The following is a 16,232-nucleotide window of genomic DNA, read 5'->3' as shown; positions in this document are numbered from 1 at the left end:
TTCTCTCTGTCTCTCTCTCTCACTGTCTATAACTCTATCTGTCAAATAAATAAAAAATAAAAAAAAATGGTGTTTTATATTAAAATAGCCAATGAAATGCAGGAAAAATATTCAGGCTTTAAGAACAAATGTCTCTCTTTTCTTTCCTTTTTTCTCTCTCTCTTCTCTCTGTCTCTCTCTCTCTCTTTCTCTCTCTCTCTCAGATTTAGTTATTTGAAAGGCAGAGTTACAGAGAGGCAGAGGCAGAGAGAGAAAGAGAGGTTTTCCATGCACTGGTTCACTCCCAGATGGCTGCAACGGCTGGAGCTGCACTGATCGAAGCCAGAAGCCTGGAGCTTCTTCTGGGTCTCCCACGTGGTTGCAGGGGCTAAAGGACTTGGGCCTTCTTCTACTGCTTCCCCAGGCCACAGCAGAGAGCTGGATTGAAAGTGGAGCAGCCAGGACTCGAACTGGTGCCCATATGAGATGCCAGCACTGCAGGCAGCAGGTTTACTCGCTAAGCCACAGTGCTGGCTCTATAGGTAGGAAATTTTATCATTTCTATTTTACAGATTAGGAACCTGGGGCCCTAAGGTCAGGTAAGTTGCCTTAGTAAGTGGTTGAACAGGGTCATTTGGCTGCAGCAACTGAGTTTTTCAACTACTTGACATTTGAATGCCAAGGAGTTTGCAAACATGCACTAAGAACATTCTTTCTTTTTTTTTTTTTAAAGAATATTTTTTTATTTATTTGAAATGCAGAGTCAGAGAGAGAGAGTTGGGGGTGAGGGAGAGAAATCTTTCATCTGCTGGTTCACTTTCTCAAATAGTTGCAACAGCTGTGGCTGGGTCAGGCTTAAGCCAGGAGCCAGGAGCTTCTTCTGGGTCTCCCACATGGGTTCAGGGGCCCAAGCACTTGGGTCATCTTCTGTTGTTTCCCAGGTGCATTAGCAGGGAGCTGGATCAGAAGTGGAGTAGCTGGGACTTGAACAGGTACCCATATGGAAAGCTGGCATTGCAGGTGGTGGCTTGACTTTCTATGCCACCAGCACCAGCCCTAACTAACATTCTGGAACTAATAATTTGAAACTATTTTAAAATGGGAAGATACTGACTCAGAAAAAAAGAAGAATTTAGAATTTTGCTTGATCCAAAAAATCTCATGGAAAATACATGCTAAAGGGGCTTTTGGAACAATGTTCAGTATTTGAGGCTTTCATGCTCCAGATTTTAAAGGATAATGTTCAAATAATTAAAATGTTCTGGTTCCAGACTCTGCAATTAACATCTGTATTTCCTTGGCTAACTTGGGCTCTTTTCTCAAATGAAAGATAGACTATTATTCATCTTAGATTGTTATTGGGGAGAATCATATATAATTCATAGGAAAATAATCTGAACAATACAAAGTGCTATGGAAATAAAAGGTGGTGTTTTTATTGCTTGTTGTCACTATTCATACATGAATACTCTCATCTCTGAATTGGAAGATACATTAGAAGCACCACGCAGCTCCCAGGGGCAGAGTGGTCCAGCTGTCACATTTGTCTTGCACTGAAATCCTCACTCTGTTATTTATTTACTGAATAGCTGTAGGCCAGTATTCCAAATTCTCTGAATCTCAACTGCATTTGTAAAGGACAGAATACTACTTTTCAATGTGAAATGATTAGGATTAAGTGTGACAGCCAGTAATAGTGGTATCCTGTCACACACATGCTCTTAGGAAATTCTCAAGCAGCCTAAAACAAAACAAAGCAAAAAACACCCTACCAACTGAAAACAATGAGAGGGAAAAATATTTTGAAGTAAAAGTCACTAAATGTTCAAGTATTAGCACAATAAGAATTCTTACTAGTAGGGTACGTGAAAAGTATGAGATGTCATTAGCATCTTTATTTTGTGAAAAACTAGCAATGTTATACTTGTGATTTTTAGAAGACATTAATATAATAAAATCTGGTTTTTGTAGTTTTTTTGGTTTACACAGAGTGTATGCATAATGACAGTGTGCCAGGGAGAAGAATAACACCCCAAAGAGGTTTGTGTCTCCTTCCCTGCAAATTGCAGATATATTATGCTGTGCACCAGAGAGGAATTAGGTTTACAGATGCAATTAAGATTGCTGACCAGCTGACCTTTAGAAGGGGAGATTATCCTGGGTTATCCAGGTGGATCCAGTATAATCACAAGGGTCCCAAGAGCCGGGGAGATGGCAGCATCAGAAGGCCTCGTCCTAATGTTGCTGTCTTTGAAGACGGATGAGAGAGCAGGTGGCCAGTAGAGGCTGGAAAGGGCAAGGATATGGACCCTCCCCTGCAGAAAAGAAATGTAGTCCTTCTGACACCTTGATTTTACCACAGTCCATTTTGACTGCCTTTTGGACTTCCTAACTATGAAATTGTAAGACAATATGTTCACATATTTTTAAAAAGATTTATTTATTTGAAAGGCAGAGTTACAGAGAGAGAGGGAGAGAGAGAGAGGGAGGTGGTGACGGGAGAGACAGAGAATCTTCCTTCTGCTAGTTTACTTCCCAAATGGTGCAATGACCAGGGACCTGGGACCTTGGTTGGGCCAGGAAGGAGCCAGGAGCCAGAAACTTCATCTGGGTCTTCCATGCGGGTGGCAGGGGCCCAAGTATTTGAGCCACCTTCCACTGCCTTCCCAGGTGCGTTAATAGGAAGCTGTGTTAGAAATGCAGCAGCCAGTACTCAAATCAGTGCTCATGTAGGATGTCCGCATCACAGGCTGCAGATTAACTCACTGCACCACAATTCTGGCCCTAAGGAAAGCGTTCTTTCAATATTAATGAGATCCAGGCCGGCGCCGTGGCTCACTAGGCTAATCCTCCGCCTTGTGGCGCTGGCACACCGGGTTCTAGTCCCGGTCGGGGTGCCAGATTCTATCCTGGTTGCCCCTCTTCCAGGCCAGCTCTCTGCTGTGGCCCGGGAGTACAGTGGAGGATGGCCCAGGTGCTTGGGCCCTGCACCCCATGGGAGACCAGGATAAGTACCTGGCTCCTGCCATCGGATCAGCGCAGTACGCCGGCCGCGACGGCCATTGGAGGGTGAACCAACAGCAAAAAGGAAGACCTTTCTCTCTCTCTCTCTCTCTCTCTCTGTCCACTTTGCCTGACCAAAAAAAAAAAAAAATTAATGAGATCCTTTAGAAATGATACCTTTGGGCAGGCGTTGGGATGTAGCAGGGAAAGCTACCACCTGTAATCCTGGCTGCTCCATTTCCAATCCAGCTCCCCACCAATGTGCCTGGGAAAGCAGTGGAAGATGGCCCAGGTCCTTGGGCCCCTGCACCTGTGTGAGAGACCTGGAAGAGGCTCTTGGCTCCTAGCTTCGGATTGGCCCAGCTTTGGCCATTGCAGCATTTGGGGAGTGAACCAGTGGAAGTATCTCTATCTCTGTCTCTGTCTTTCTGTAAACTCTGCCTTTCAAATAAATAAATGAATCTTAAAAAAAAAAAAAAGAAAGAAAAAGAAATGATGTCATTACTGTTGTGGAGTTCTCAGAGCTGTACCAAGATTGTTATATGAACCGGGGTGGAAGGTAATTACAGCAGAAACTTATGGACAGTAATCAAGACTGCAAAATATGTGGCTGGAACTATCAAGGGATAGGTTTAGTTGTCAAAAATAGTTACTCAACTTTTCCATTATTATTTGCTTGTATGTTTCTCTTCTGAAAGTAGACAGAATCATATAGGAAACCCCATAGTTATTTAACATTAGAATGGCTAGGATATTGGACATCTTGTCCATCTACCCAACACTTGAGCCGCAGATGGAGTCAACAGCTATGTCTTCCACAGTATGACCATTTCAGTGTTCCTGCCTTCTCAGCCTGTGCCTTGATATATTTGTGCAATATACAAAGTAGCTCCCTTTCTTTCCTGTTCCCATATTCCAAACTTCCTTTTAGTTTGTACATATAAGCTCATAATTTAGAAAGAAAAGTTTGTAACTAGTTGACAGCTTATTATGTACCCCACTCCAAGTCATTTTCCAAGTGGGACTTCATGATTTTAGATCTTGTCTTTTCTCTTAGTGATGGATTTGGGTAGACATTGAAACTAGGCTGCAATCTGATGTAAAGTGGTGACCCCAGTGTATTTTAGGGTGGAGATAAGGGAGGAGATTGAGGATGGTAGATGAAATGAAGGAGTGCCGGAGAGTGAGGCATTATTAGGGAAGGCAGATGAAAAGAATTGCTCTTTGCAACAGCTCCTGTGACAATGGAGCAATGTCAATGGACAATGGACAATGTCAATGGATCAGCAAGGCACCCTGACTGCATGTCTGCCTCAGCTCTGGCAGGTTTTGACTGAGTCAGATAAAATAATACAAGGGCACCTCAGAAAGTCCATAGAATAATGGAAATACAAGGTACATTTTGGTACAAGAGGTTTTTTTTTTCTGAAATTCATGCATAGTTTTTAAATGATACACATTTTTATGGATTTTTGAAGACCATGCACACTGTGGAACAGCATTTTCCAAACTGTGTGCTATGAAAGGCATATCCTGTATTTCTCTCATGGATGTTCCAGAACACAGTATTATTATTATTTTTAACATTCATTTATTTATTTAAGAGGCAGAATTACAGAGAGGTCTTCCATGCGCTGATTCACTCCCCAGATGGCTGTAATAGCCAGGCGAGGCTGATCTGAAGCCAGGAGCCAGGGCTTCCTCCAAGTCTCCCACATAGGTGCAGGGGCCCAAGTACTTGGGCCATCTTCTACTGCTTTCCCAGGCCATCAGCAGGGAACTGGATAGGAAATGGAGCAGCTGTGACACGGACTGGTATCCGTATAGGATGCAGGCACTGCAGGCGGTGGCTTAAGTTGCTATGGCACAGCGCTGGCTCCCCCCAACACATTCTTAGGGTGGATGACCTTATTTATGGAATACCTATTACTATTTTGTAAAACACATGATTTCCGGAGAACATAGCTTGCTGGAGAAGAAAGGAAAACCATCCCTTTCCCCTGTCCTTTTTGCTTTAGCCATTTGATGTTGATACTACAATTTGCAAGAGAATAGAAAGGAAAATGTAAATGGAATTATGTGCCTTATATTAAGTGATTATTTGTTGTCAATTATTGGACAGAAAAGTCCAATATTGGACAGAAAAGAGTCAGTGGGAGAGTCACGCAAATTTCAACATGAATTATATGCTCATGGTTGCATTTAGATTATTCCTGGATGCTTTGTTTCATATCCTTTTGGGTAATGATTCATTTCCTTATTTCTTCAACAGATATTTATTATCAAGTATGAACTGGACATTAAGGATATAAAAGCAAACAGCACATTGATCTCTTGGTTTATGAATTGTGGGGAGCAACTGGGAGCAACTCGGACTAGACTAAGTTACTGGAATTACTTATTCTATGCATCTGCTTTCCCACAATATGGCGCTGAGAAGGGAAACGGCTTCTACACAGCTGCCTCCAGTTCAACCAATACCTGCTCCTGATTGGAGGAGAGCAGCGTACTCGGCGTGTGGGTAGCAGAGTTGGGATTGGCGGAAGAGGACTATAAAGGAGGAGAAGGAACATCTAAGAGGAACATCTAAGGGGAACACCTGTGCAGCCCCCGAGAGAGCCGGCCGGCGGTGTGCCGCTCCCCCGCGGAAGTGGGGAATGTGGCAGGCGGAACTGCCCTTCCACAGAGGTGGAAGGGATAGTAGCCAACCCGGGAAGAACCAGCAGCAAACCCGGGGAGGGCCGAGCAGACAGAAGAACAACGCAGGGTCCTGTGTCGTTCCTCCACGAAGACGGGGAGCGACATAATGGTGCCGTGACTCGGATATGAAGCCTAGGCAGGGCTTAGTGTCGTTCCTCCATGAAGAGGGGGAGCGACATAATGGTGCCGTGACTCGGATATGAAGCCTAGGTAGGGCTTAGTGTCGTTCCTCCATGAAGAGGGGGAGCGACATAATGGTGCCGTGACTCGGATAGGAAACCTAGGAGGGAAGAAACGGGAAAATACCGGAGAGAGAGACTATCAAACAGCCTAGGGAAAAGCCGGACGAAAAAGGTGCCAGAAGAAGCTAATGAAAGTCTAGGCATAGACTCGGATACGGACTGTGGGAAAGAAGTTAGGATTTAAAGTGAAAGCAAGAAGAAACTTAGACTCAGATACGGACTGCAGGTTGAAAGTGAAAGTGAAACCTATAAGAAACTTAGACTTGGATACAGACTGTGGGGAGAAGCCAGGAGAAATGAGAGAAATATTGTTGGAAGAAAACTTAAGGAAACATACCGGGTAGAGAAAAATGTTAGGGAGGATGAAGCCGCGAGTGCAGGCCAAGGCGGAGACGTAAGCCAGCTTGGAATTCTTCAAGTCAGCCCGGGGAGCAAAAGGCGAAAATCTGGAACCAGAGGCAGAGACGTGGGCCGCCAGGTTGGAATTCGCCAGGTTAGTCCAGGGAACTTGGACTGAATGCCGGTGGTGGCGGAAACGTGAGCTGGGGCTGTGTGACTCGCGGAAGCCGCCGCGTGCAGAGAGAGCACGGGGCGTGAATGGATAGGGAACGCGGGGCTGGCGCGAGGCCGTGGTGCGGACGCGAAGGGCGTGGAGACTGCGGAGTGTGCGCACGAAGCCGAGCCGCGCAGAACTGGGAGCCCGCCGGCGGGGCGAGGCGCCGGGAAGCCGTGCAGAGCCGTGAAGCTGCCGCGGGGCGGCGAGGCGCCGAGAAGCAGCCTCGGGGCGGGTGCCGGGAAGCCGCAGGGATAAGAGAAACAGAAGTTTTAGAAGTAAAATGAGAGAAATAGGAATGCTGGAAGATAGAAGTAAAATGGGAGAAATAGGAATGCCCGGAGTTAGAGAAATAGAGAAAGGCTTCCCCACAACACAGCAATGAGAGAGCTTGGATTCGGTCTGCCTGATTAGGGCGATAAGCACCAGCAGGCAGCTCGACCAGAGTATGAGCTGCAGGTCACCGAAGATAGGCACGAATCAACACCAATAAGCCTCCCCACAATATGGCAATGAGAAGGCTTGGATTCGGTTTGCCTGATAGGGCTTGTAAGCACCTGCAGGCAGAGCAGAGCATGCGCTGCAGGGCACCGAACACAGGCACGCATCAGCGCCTAAAAACCTCCTCACAACATGGCGAAGAGAGGACCCGGATTCGGTTTGCCTGATTGATAGGACTTGTAAGAACCTGTGGGCAACTCCAGCAAGCAGAGCAGAGTGTGTGCCGTGGGGCACCGAAGACAGGCGCGTATCAATGCCAAAAATAAAAAGAAAGGGGGATCTGTGGGGAGCAACTGGGAGCAACTCGGACTAGACTAAGTTACTGGAATTACTTATTCTATGCATCTGCTTTCCCACAATATGGCGCTGAGAAGGGAAACAGCTTCTACACAGCTGCCTCCAGTTCCTCCTGATTGGAGGAGAGCAGCGTACTCGGCGTGTGGGTAGCAGAGTTGGGATTGGTGGAAGAGGACTATAAAGGAGGAGAAGGAACATCTAAGAGGAACATCTAAGGGGAACACCTGTGCAGCCCCCGAGAGAGCCGGCCGGCGGTGTGCCGCTCCCCCGCGGAAGTGGGGAATGTGGCAGGGGGAACCGCCCTTCCACAGAGGTGGAAGGGACGGTAGCCAACCCGGGAAGAACCAGCAGCAAACCCGGGGAGGGCCGAGCAGACAGAAGAACAACGCAGGGTCCTGTGTCGTTCCTCCACGAAGACGGGGAGCGACATGAATGACACTCTGTAGGATATGCTATTATAAAGATACAAGATGCAAAGGGAGTACAAAGTGATACCGCTTGACCAAATACCATGTTCAATAGAAATTTCTGCAGGAGTAGCAATGCCTAAGCTGAGACTGTAAGGGTAGGAAGAAATTAGGAGCTAATGTGGGTTTGCAGATAAAGAAAGGATGAAAATGTGAGAGAAGGTCTTCAAGTGATAGAGAAGACCTAGTTGAAGAACTTGAAAATAAGTGCAAGTGGTCTAGCTAAAATACAGGGTGAATGGGGCTGATGCTGTGGCATAGAGGGAAAAAGGCTGCCACTGCCGCCTGTGGTGCCAGCATCCCATATGGGTGCTGGTTCGCATCCTGGCTGCTCCACTTCCAATGCAGCTCTTTGCTATGGCCTGGGAAAGCCGTAGAAGATGGCCCAAATCCTGAAAAATTAAGTTTAAAATTACAGCCCTAAACTTTTTTTCCCCAAAGCTGAAATTAGGTGCTCCAGGTGCAGCTATAAAGATAAGGGACCAAAACTATGTGGCCTTTGCCTCACCCGCCCGGCTGCGCAGAGCCTCTCCCTACCCCTTTCCTGTATCTTGCCTCACCCGACCAGTTCCCTGTCCCTGAGTTCCTAGATAAGCCACAAACCTTCCCATGATCTTGTGTGACCTTGTGTGAGACCCTGCAGTCTGGCACGTACACCCCAACGGCCCACACCCCAACGGCCCGGACCCTACGCTTCGGCCAATCAATTCAAAGGGCATCAACCCCAAGAGCCATCCAACCACCTTAGTGGGTCCGTTCCCACCACTGGATGTGCCAATCAAATAAATCTAGGAGATGTCCTTTGAATTTCCCGCTGAATGAGATGATTTGCTGTGATGTAAAATGTCTCTAAAAACCCTATAAAAACCCTGGCCCTTGACTTCTTGGGGCTGCTCTGTTCTTGCATGTTCAGAGAGCCCCAGCATGCTGGAAAAATTAACCCCTTGCTGATTGCATGAGAGAGAGTCTCTTGGAGTTATTTCTCAGGTGGCCGATGCTTCTCGACCTTAACAGTCCTTTAGTTCCTACACCCATGTGGGAGACCTGGAAGAAGCTCCTGGCTCCTAGCTTTGGATTGGCTCAGCTCTGGTTGTTGCAGTCATTTGGAGAGTGAACCAGCATATGGGAGACTTTTCTTTCTCTCTCAACCTCTCCTTGTGACTCTTGTCTTTCAAATAAATAAAATAAATTAAAAAAAAAAAGTACAGGGAGAGTGATGAGAGGTAAAGCCAGAGAAAAGAAGATGTGGACTGAGTACAGAAGGGCCTTATAAACTGCTCAAGGGGCCGGCGCCGCGGCTCACTAGGCTAATCCTCTGCCTTGTGGTGCCGGCACACCGGGTTCTAGTCCCGGTCGGGGCGCCGGATTCTGTCCCGGTTGCCCCTCTTCCAGGCCAGCTCTCTGCTGTGGACAGGGAGTGCAGTGGAGGATGGCCCAAGTGCTTGGGCCCTGCACCCCATGGGAGACCAGGATAAGTACCTGGCTCCTGCCATCGGATCAGTGCGGTGTGCCGGCCGCCGTGGCCATTGGAGGGTGAACCAACGGCAAAAAGGAAGACCTTTCTCTCTGTCTCTCTCTCTCTCACTGTCCACTCTGCCTGTCAAGAAAATAAAAAATAAATAAATTAATTAATAAATAATAAAAATAAACTGCTCAAGGCTAAATTGGGACTTATCCTGAGAAAAATGCAGAGCTTCAATTTAAAGACTTTTGAACAAGACAAGATTCAGGCAACTGTGCAGAGCAGGACCAACTATTGTAAGACTCATTGTGACAGATGGATTGATAGGTAGTTAGGTCAGGTCCCTGTTGGAGTGAGAAAAGGGGGAGTCCTTTCAAGAATGTGCAAGATGGGGACTGGTGCTGTGGTGTAGTAGGCTAAGCCTCCACTTGTGGTGCCAGCATCGCATCTGGGCACCAGTGTGTGTCCTGGCTGCTGCTCTTCCAATTCAGCACTCTGCTTATGGCCTAGAAAAGCAGTGGAACTAAGTCCTTGGGCCCCTGCACTCCTGTGGAAGACCCAAAAGAAGCTCCTGGCTCCTGGTTTTGGATTGTCTCAGCTCTGGCCTTTGCAGCCATCTGGAGAGTGAACCAGTGGGTGGAAAACTTTTCTGTCTCTAACTCTACCTCTCAAATAAATAGCTCTTATAAAAAAAAGTGTGCAGGATGCCAGATGCATGCTTCTTCCCAGGAGCTTCCTTTAGCAAGACAAAAACGCTCATCCCACCCTTTCAGAGTCTCTATTTTTATCATGAGAATATAAAGACGTAGTTACCAATAACACCCTTCTGATTTTTATTTATTTATTTATTTAATTTATAGAGTTATAGACAGTGAGAGAAAGAGATACAGAGAGAAAGGTCTTCCTTCCACTGGTTCAACTCCCCAAATGGCTGCCATGGCCCGCGATGCGCCGATCTGAAGCCTGGAGCTAGGTGCTTCCTCCTAGTTTCCCATGCTGGTGCAGGGCCCAAGCACTGGGGCCATCCTCCACTGCCCTCACGGGCCACAGCAGAGAGCTGGACTGGAAGAGGAGCAACCAGGACCAGAACCCTGCACCCATATGGGATGCCGGCGTCGCAGGGGAGGATTAACCTAGTGAGCCACGGCGCCGGCCCCCTGATTTTTTTTAATCTTGAGCAGGCTAGGCAAGATTACAATTCAGCCTTCTGATGGGTTTTCCCCGTGCTTTGATCGATTGTTCCCCAAATTGTGCTTAAAATACTCTACTTTCACCAGCTTCTGGGGTCTACCTCTCTTGGAGCTCCCCTTCCTGGCTGCTGCAGCAGGAGGTTTTGGACTTAAGTAAATCTTGCTTTGCTCACTGCCTTGTCTGTGTGGAAATTCTTCTACAAGAGACAAAAATCAAGGTCATTTTTCTTCGTGGCCATTTCACCTGTAACACTGCTATTAAGATAATTCAGATGATACACAAGTCACCTTGTGAGGAGTCAGATGGATTAATAGGCAGTCAGTGGAAATCAAGGGTGGACAATGTTTTCTCCCAAAAGTTATCTTTAGCAAGGTCCAAAGCGCCCACCTGCCCACTCCTTGAAAGCTTCCAGTCTTATCATTAGAATATAGCAAGGGAGTGGTAACTCCACCTCTCTGTGCTCCCAGTTTATCGTAAAGTAAATTAAGTATCCCACCCTTCTGATGGCCCTTTGTCTTATCAAGAGCAAGCCAGTTCGGATTGGTGCAGCGCACCAGGTGCAACATGCGCCAGCTGTAGTGGCCACTTGGGGGGTGAACCAACAGAAAAAGGAAGACCTTTCTCTCTGTCTCTCTCTCACTGTCTAACTCAGGCAAAGGATTAACCTAGTGAGCCATAGTGCTAGCCCCTATATTGAGTCTTTAGAATCTGCAGGTGGTAAACAGTGACTGGGGATGATGGGGAGGATGGAATAGGATGGGTAAGTTTTGGTTTTGTAAACTGTGTGACTGGGGATACCTTCCCTGAGATAGGGAGCACAGGAGAACATGGCAGAGGGGCAGAAGGCAAGCTCAGTTTTGTACAAGCTGACTTTGTGGTGATTGCTGCGAATTCAAAAGTATGCTGGTGCAATGAAAACTGGTGTTTGGAGAGAGCTGGGGTCACACTGCTGGTAAGTCACAGTGTTCCAGCAGTGTTCTATGGGGGACAGTGCTTTGGTTAAGAATGGATTAAATAAATTAGAATTGTAATTATTGGCCATTTTCCTTCTGGTAGGGGGTGTTTGTAGAATTTTTCTTTTTATGTGAATGCAAGACCATCTATTGAGAATGAAAATTAAAGGGAAAAATTGAAATGCCACCGTGATCAGGGAAACAGAAATACTGTTGATTGTTGGCAGTTGTTGAGGCACAGGCAAACTGAAGACATTGAATTTACATAGAGACCAATCTGGACCATGAGTGAGTCTTCTGCCATGGACCTGACTGGATAAAGTCCCAGAGACTGTGTACAAATGAGTTATTATAGGTCTTGGCTTTTGCCAAATGGGGAAATGGGAGAAAAATGGGCTAAGAGCATTGTTGGCCTCAGTGTAGATAAAACATTGATCTGTGCAACCTAACCTGGAGAGGAGAGGAAGTGTAGTAGTGTGGGGCCTGTTAGGGAGGGCTGAAAGATAAAAGGGATAAGGTACAGAAGAGGTATAGGTGGGAGTGATGTGTTGGGGGAGGTAGTGGGGAAGGGGATGTTTGGCAGGACAAGAGAAAGAGTGAAATTGTTCAAGGCATTATTCCAGAGTTGTAGTAGTCACCAGGATTGACAAAAATCAGTGTCAAGTGGGTGGCATCATGGAAAGTGCGAACATGTAACTGTAATAAAGGCACCTTCCTTTCCTTTCCCTTCTCACTTTATATAACAAAAACTAGCTGCTGAGAAGTTAGTAGATGACTGTAAGAAGGAAGGGCAGAAGTTTCTAAAATTCACAATAGCTTCAAAGAGGTAGGGCTTTGCACATATGGAAGTATAGTTATTTGGAAGTGGCCTCAAGGAGCAATGTTTCTATGCATCAAATAGGCAAGTTGTAGGAGAATCAGCAACCTCCATTTAAGGGAATTATGGAAGAGTGACCTCAGAATTTTAGATAAGGCACTGATGGAATGAGAAAACTCCTAGAGCAGTAAGAGAAAAGCTCACCATCCTTGCTCTAATGGCCACCCATTCCATTAAAGTAGACTGGATTAGCAACTGTTCCCAAAATGTGGGACTTGGGTCAACTGCATTATCACCACCCAGGAGTTAGTTAGAAATCCAAATCCTCAAGTCTCATCCTAGAGCTATTGAATCAGAAACACAGGGAATGGGGCCTAGCAATCTGTTTTTAAAATTTTAAAATTTAATTTTCTCCAGCAGTCTGTTTTTACAAGTCCTCCAGGTGACTCTGATGAGTGCTAAAGTTTGAGAACTGGAATTGGATCTAGATTACTAATATGGAGATATAATATAATGAAAAGCCAAAAAACACAAATTGAGAGATTTAGAAGGCTGGCATTCAATGTTTAAATAAAAAGCAATGTCACATATGCTGCACAAGGGCAGATTAGCCTCACAACAAACTCAAATTATTTTTTTTAAAGATTTATTAATTTGAAAGGCAGAGTTTTGCAGAGACATAGAGAGAGCTACAAGTCTTCTATCCACTGGTTCACTTCCCAAATGGCCGCAATGACCAGAGCTGGGCCAATCTGAAACCAGGAGCCTGGAGCTTCCTCTGGGTCTCCCACACAGGCAGGGGCCCAAGGACTTGAGCCATCTTCTACTGCTTCCCCAGGTCATAGCAGAGAGCTGGATCGGAAGTGGAGCAGCCGGGAGTTGAACTGGCGCCCACATGGGATGCCGGTGCTACAGGTGGTGGCTTCACCTGCTACACCAGAGCGCTGGCCTCAACCAACTCAAATTCTTTTTTCTTTCTTTTCATTTTAAAATTTTAATTAATGACTGCATTTTTACATTGATACAACTTTAGGAATATAGTGGTCCTTTACCCATCCCCCCGCCAGCTCCCATCCCACCTCCCATTCCTGCTCCCATCTCAGCCTCAGGGGCTTGCTGTAAGCCTCTCAGTGATCATCAAGCCCCTCCTCCTCTTTATCCCTGTTCTCCACAGGGGAAAATTCAAACCCTCTCCATTTTCTTTAAACTTTTAATATTCTCTGGTCCCTTAGTGGTGTTCTACCTGTTGCCATGTAGGTGACATTACACACTACTTCACACACAACATCTTTCTAATTTAGGCTTGAAAAAGGTTAAGGTAGCTAGGTGGACATGAGCTATGTGTGGACGAGGGGCTGAAGTGGGAATTTCTGTGTGGTGAAATGAGGAAGAACATAGAAGCAAGCGTAGCGCTTATCTAATAACCTTGTTTTGTGGATCCCAGCCTTCTCGCTGGGTGCAGCTTAGGGGAATCTCATTTGCCTTTCAACAAGAGGGCTGTGATGAAGTTCTGGGAGGAATTCCATTCCCAGAAAGCCTTCCACCCAGTGATATCCTGGAAAGAGCTTAGGGGAAGCAGAAATGGAGGGCCCACACCCACATCCATACAAACTCCAGCCTGAGTGTAGAGGGATTCTCAGTTATCTACCAAGATGCTTGCCTGGTCTGTCAGGTGTGCTCTCCTCATTAAATTTTGCTAGCACCCACTGAGGATTTTATTTTATTTTTTAATTTATTTTTTGACAGGCAGAGTTAGACAGTGAGAGACAGAAAGGTCTTCTTTTTCTGTTGGTTCACCCCCCAAATGGCTGCTATGGTCGGCATGCTGCGCTGATCCAAAGCCAGGAGCCAGGTGCTTCCTCCTGGTCTCCCATGCGGGTGCAGGGCCCAAGCACTTGGGCCATCCTCCACTGCCTTCCTGGGCCACAGCAGAGAGCTGGAATGGAAGAGGAGCAACCGGGACAGAACCAATGCCCCAACCAGGACTAGAACCTGGGGTGCTGGCGCCGCAGGCAGAGGATTAGCCTAGTGAGCCTTGGCGCCGGCCCCATGGAGGATTTAAAAAAATATTTATTTGAAAGTCAGAGTATAGTCAGAGAGGGAGGGAGAGAGATTGATTAATCTTTCATCTATTAGTTCACTCCTGAAATGGCTGTAATAGCCAGGACGGGCTAGACTGAAACCAGGAGCCAAGAGCTTCGTCTGAGTCTTCCACACGGGTGGCATGGGTACAAGTGCTTGGGCCATCCTCTGCTGTTCTTCCTCGGCCATTAACAGGGAGCTGTATTGGACATGGAGTAGCCATATACCTATAAGGGTTGCCAGCATTGCAGGTGGTAGCTTAACCCACTGAGCCACAGTGCTGCCACACTCCCCCACCCCACCTGCCCTTGCTGCTGGAGGATTTTAAGCAAATGAATAGCACGACTAAATTTCCCTTTAAACTGTTTTTAATGACATTGGTTTTGGCACATGCACTTGGCTTACATAGAGAAACACTATCAAAATCTGTTGTATTTATTTCAGAGGTGCCCTAAAAGGGCACTGTTTGTAAGAAACCTCACATGAAAACATACTTTGGATTGACTTCCATTCAAGGAGCTGATGAGTTTTCACCTTGTGCTTGATATAAACATGATATTTATTTTCCTCTTTTTCTTCTTACTTTAGAAGTTATGTATTTTGGGGCCGGAGATGTGGTGCAGGTTAATCCTCCGCCTGGGGCATGGCATCCCATGTGGGCGCCGGTTCTAGTCCTGGCTGCTTCTCTTCCAATCTAGCTCTCTGCTGTGGCTTGGGAAAGCAGTAGAAGATGGCCCAGTTCCTTGGGCCCCTGCACCCACATGGAAGACTGGGAGGAGGCACCTGGCTCCTGGCTTCGGATCGGCACAGCTCTGGACGTTGTGGCCATTTGGGGAGTGAACCAACGGATGGAAGACCTTTCTGTTTTTCTCTCTCACTGTCTCTAACTCTACCTCTCAAATAAATACAATCTTAAAAAAAGTTATGTATTTTAATTCTTTCATAATAGTTCTTTTAATCTCAAATTGTACATGAGATGAAACAGGAGGCTGAATTCATAAACAGTTATAAGATGGAGAGCAGGTGGGTATTAGCTTCAGGTAGGCCAATTGAAAGGTTTGTCTAGGGGGCTGGTGCTGTGGTGTAGTGGGTAAGGCTGCCACCTATAGCGCTGGCATCCCATATGGTTGTTGATTCAAGTCCTGAATATTCCACTTCCGATCCAGTTCTCTGCTGTGGCCTGGGAAAGCAGAAGATGGCCCCAGACCTTGGGCCCCTGCACCGTCGTGGGAGACCTTGAAGAAGCTCCTGGCTCCTGGCTTTGGACAGGTGCAGCTCTGACCATTGCAGCCATTTGCGTAGTGGACCAGCAGATGAAGACCTCTCCCTCTGCCTCTCCTTCTAACTCTTACAAATAAATAAATAATAAAAAAAAAGTTTGTCTAAATGTCCAAAAGAAATGAGAGTCTGAACTGAGCCAGTGGTGATGACAATGGAAAGAAGGCATGGATCTGATAGGAGGTGGAACTGAGGGGATGTGTTAATGGGTTAGATGCGATACGCGTGAGTGCACAGGTAGACCATGAGAAGTGGGTGGCGTCGCAAATGTTTCTGAGGTTTCCTTCTTGTTTGCCTGGATGGTAGCTGGGGAAAGTGGTACCATTTGCTATGATCTGGAGACTGGAAGGAAAGCAGGGGGAAACTGCAGGTGGGAGCACTGTGGGACGTCCAGGAAGACCTGCCTACTGCAGTTGGTCTGAGTCAGAGAAGTCTTCATGGAGACAGAAGCATGGTCTTCGGGGGAGCAAGTGAGTTATTCTGGAGAGTCAGTAAGTGTGGCAGAGATAGACAAAGGCTGTAGGGAGATGTTGGTCAGAACCCCGAGCCTCATCATTTAATGATTAGGTAGAGGAAAAGCTGGCAGAAGGAAAGGCAGGATAAAACCAGGGAGCAAGGGACATGGGAACTAGAGTGTGGTGGGGAGGGTGGCAGTGGTCGACTGCATCTAATGCTGTTGGTAATATTAGGAAGGCTGAGCCCTGAAA

The sequence above is a fragment of the Oryctolagus cuniculus genome, chromosome 8 (assembly GCF_964237555.1).
Source record: "Oryctolagus cuniculus chromosome 8, mOryCun1.1, whole genome shotgun sequence".
NCBI classification, from domain to species: Eukaryota; Metazoa; Chordata; class Mammalia; order Lagomorpha; family Leporidae; genus Oryctolagus; species Oryctolagus cuniculus.
The sequence above is the reverse complement of the archived record's forward strand: the minus strand, read 5'-3'. Positions refer to the sequence as shown.